The following is a 3,885-nucleotide window of genomic DNA, read 5'->3' as shown; positions in this document are numbered from 1 at the left end:
GGGCGCGCTGCCCCGCGCTGCGAGCCCGCCCGGGCCCACCGCGCTCCTTTAAAGGGCGATGCAGCTGCCCACCTTAAAGGGCTGGGCGAGGGGTTCCCTCCAGGGCGTCCCCAAAGGCAGGGCCTAGCCCCCGTGTGCCCAGGCTAAGAGTACAACCTCCATTCATGCGAGGCTGTGGGTCCCATGGCTCTAGGCCTCTCCGACCACATCTGTTAGGTGAGATGGGTAACCTCGCCAGTAGGCAAAACGGCGCCTGCAGGGACACACGATACCTCTCACTCCACACACACCCCGCCCCCGAGCTGCGCATTCACTGATGGGGATGCGCCCTAGGAGATAAGTTCCTTCCCAGGGTTCCGAGGTGGGGGTGTGGAGGAATGCGAACCCAGGCTGTCCGGGACCGAGGCCGGAGAGTGTGGGGAGCAGGGGCTGCTTCTACCCGCGGAGGCCACCGGGCCCCACCGCCCAGTAGGAGTGCAGACAGCAGTCACCCGTGACGGTGCTCAAGCAGAGGCCAGCGCGTTCTGACAGCCGCCCACAGGTGGGAGTGTGGGGAGGCCTCCCCACGGAAGGCCCCAGGGAAGGTGAGGCGAGGTGCAAGAGCGCGTCTAACAAAAGGACCAGAGCCTCGTGACGCGAGGGCGAGCTCAGTGCGGGAGAGCAGCAGAGCACTGAGGAGCTCTTGCTGTGCGAGAACCAGGCTGTCATCCCTACAGAAGAAGAAATAGCTACAGTCCAGGGTAAGGAACTTAGACTGGCGAAAGGGTCCCTCCCACCTCTCCCCGCTCCCTTTTCCTCGTGTGGCCCCTATCCTAGTTTCTGGGTTAATCCTCTTGGTTTCCTTTGCTATTTCAGCATGACGTGCTGCAGTTTTGCTGTGCTTGACGTGGGCATCACAGGCAATCTCGGCGCTGTGAAGGTCCAGCCCGACAGGGTTGCTGATGGGCAGTTTATTCACTCTGTTCTGCCCCTGTCCTCGCAGGTGGTGCTGGGCACCCCTTATCCTGCTGATGGACAGCATCCCAGTTTTGGGACCCTGTACAGCAAGCTATGATAGACATCTCGTGTAGGCTCCTGGCGGCCCTGGGGGTGGACTGCTGAGTCACAAGGTAAGTGTGTGTTTAGCTTTGGTGGATAACCCAAGTTTTCCCAAGTGACAGCCGGGTTTGCAGTCTCAGCAGTGGTTTGGAAGGGTCCCTGCAGCCCCCATCCTCACCTATACTTGGTACTGTGGCTCTGGAGTTTTTGCCTATCTGGTGATATGCACTGGTTTTTCATTGTTGCTTTAATTTGCATGTGCCTAAGTAAGGGTGAACATCTTTTTCAAAAGTCCTATTTACTGTTTTATTGAATAAGCACTACTCTAGCACTGACTCTACGTAGGGCTCTGCTACATTTTACAGAAGTGAAGTGACTTCCCCAAGTTCCCTAGCTGGTAGGTGGCAGAGCTAGGGGGCTACCCCTGGCAATCTAGCTCCATAGTCTGTGATCTCAACTCAGCCACTCTACTACACTGCACACAAATGCATCAGCAAACCAAACCCAAGCACCTTCCTCTCTCATAGACATCTGAGCCACACACCTGGGTTCGGATCCTGGCATGGCTGGTTAACGTGTATCAAGTCCCGTCTGTTTCTGAGCTCCATTTTCCTCATCTGTGAGATGGAGCCGGAGACCCCTCACCGAGGTGATGAGGAGGTGTGAGTGTGAGCACTATAGTGAGCCTGAGAAAATGTCCATCCATGCTCCGTGTGTTGGCACCAGAGCTGTGCCACCTTTCTGCCTGCTCCTTGCCAACCTATCCTCTGTGGGGCCACTGAGTCAGGAACTGCTTAAGACCCTTCTCACTGTGTGCTCAACAGTCCCCAAGAGCCAGAGCTGCTTCTTTGAGGTCTAGCTCCTCATCTCCATTGTCTCCCTGGGTGTCTCAGGAAGGCAGCTGGGCTCTGGTTGGCAGTCAAGCTCATACCCTCACAGCCTATGGTTGTCCCACCAGGAATCCCAGTGTCCCCTTGGATACCCTTCCCTCCTTCAGGGCCCCGGTATCCCCGAAACTTATACCAGATTACAGTGTCTCCCTCCATTCCCACTGCATCCCCTGCTCCTGCTTATGTCACCGCTGTCCACTCTCCAAACGTGGTGGCAAGGTCTTTTCAAGTTGGAATCTGGTTATATAATGCTTGAATGAGCATCACACATGACCACCAATTTCAGGAAGGCCATAGACCCAAGCACCATGAAGAAAACCGCAAGATTTTTAGAAGACAACAGAGCAGATTACCTTTGCGACAGTGAACTAGAGAAGATTTCTTCGATGAAATGTCAAAAATAAGTAAATAAAGGAAAATATGGATCAATTTGACTACTCTAAAACTGTTTATTTTTATTCATTAAAATTACAGAGTTCACAAAAAGCTAGGAAAAAAGGAAGCGGCCAACGAGCCCGGGTAGGAAAAGGTATTTGCAATGCACATATGTTTGACAAAAAATGTGTACCCAGGATACAGAAGGAACTCCCAAGAATCAGTAAGGAAAGACAGCAATCCAGAAGGGACATGAGGAGGAGACCACAACAGGCAGTTTGTTGAAGAGCAAATGGGAAGTAACTGTTGCTCTCATGAGCCCAGTGCAGTGTTCCCTGTGCTCTGGAGCTCCATCTGGCCCCAGGGCACCTGTCTTGAGTTTAGCTGGGAGCTGCATATGCGTGTGTGCTGACACTGCCCTCTAAGGAGCCCGCCCCAAGTTCCAACGAAGAGGTCGCGGGCTCAGCTGGATTCACACCAGGGCCTATGGCCCTGGTGCTCCTCACTGCACATCACGGAGGATAAATGAGTAAGCAGGATAGCTTGGGCACTTCCTGTCTGTGTTTCCTCTGCAGTTTTGCTTCTGTTTGCTGAGCAGCTCAGAAGGTTATGGGATTTGTTGAACAGCATGGACAGTTTCTAGAAACAGCTCCTCTCAGGGGTTGAGAAGAGGTTCTTTCAGTACTGTCCAGTATTCCTGCCACAGGAGCAGCTCCAGGGGTGACTCAGAGCTTTGCCCAAAAGTAGACTCAAGGGTACCTTCTTCCATCCCCATGGTGGGCCCCCTCCGCTGCCCCCACTGCTGATGTGTGAAGGGGAAGCCAGGGGAGGGGGTACAGAGAGGTCTTGGGTACCCAAACCCCCTAGGGGATGGCCACTGATACCTGGCCACTGGGCACAAATCTAGTGTCACCCTGACTCCTGCCTGTCCCTTGCCCCCATGTCAGAATCATTTCTCTCCTCCCCCATTCCTGTCACCTCCTGCCCCACGCTGCTCTCCACACTATGGTCAGAGGGATCTGAGAAAGGAGAAAGGGTGGACACCCTCCCTGAGTAGGGAGGTTCCTTCAACATGTGGAATGCCTGCACACCTGCACCCACGGTACGTGCACACATGAGCACACATACACGTGCAAATGTGCACACATATGTATACTTGCTGGGGGCAGGCACAGAACAGGTGCTCCTGGGGGTTCTTCAGTGTTTGCTGGGTGCTTGCCCTGGGCCAGCCCTGAGTGTGCAGTGCCACGGGTCATCTTGTCTCTTCTTCACATCCTGCTGTGGGGTCAATGCTGTCAGCCTCAGCCTACGGGCTGCTACTGTGGACACTGGGGCAAGTCGCAGTCACTGCGGAATTCTAGGAGCCCATTCTGGCCGCTGGGTGCAAAGGAGATGGGGGGCCCTGTTCAGGGACTAGAGCCATCCCCACACTCCAATTCTTTGGCCTGTAGCTCTAAAACAAGAGGACAGGGGCTCAGCCTAGGTGTAAGCACCCTGAAGAGAAGGCTGCTGGGCCACCATGTCCTCCTCCTGCCCAGCCCACTTTCCTGCCACCCCTGTCCTCACCAGTCAGGCACTGTTG

General features: G+C 54.7%; 1 long non-coding RNA gene across 1 annotated transcript; it reads left to right on the top strand.

Annotated features, from left to right (window-relative positions):
- The first annotated feature begins 72 nt into the window (after positions 1–72).
- Positions 73–2,346, top strand: LOC112479390. Its single transcript, XR_003046175.1, has 3 exons — positions 73–740; positions 983–1,109; positions 2,215–2,346. It is a non-coding gene; the product is annotated as an uncharacterized LOC112479390 (long non-coding RNA).
- Positions 2,347–3,885: the final 1,539 nt, after the last annotated feature.

Source organism: Pteropus alecto, unplaced genomic scaffold, assembly GCF_000325575.1.
Source record: "Pteropus alecto unplaced genomic scaffold, ASM32557v1 scaffold124, whole genome shotgun sequence".
Lineage (NCBI taxonomy): Eukaryota > Metazoa > Chordata > Mammalia > Chiroptera > Pteropodidae > Pteropus > Pteropus alecto.
This window is presented reverse-complemented; position numbering and strand designations above follow the sequence as displayed.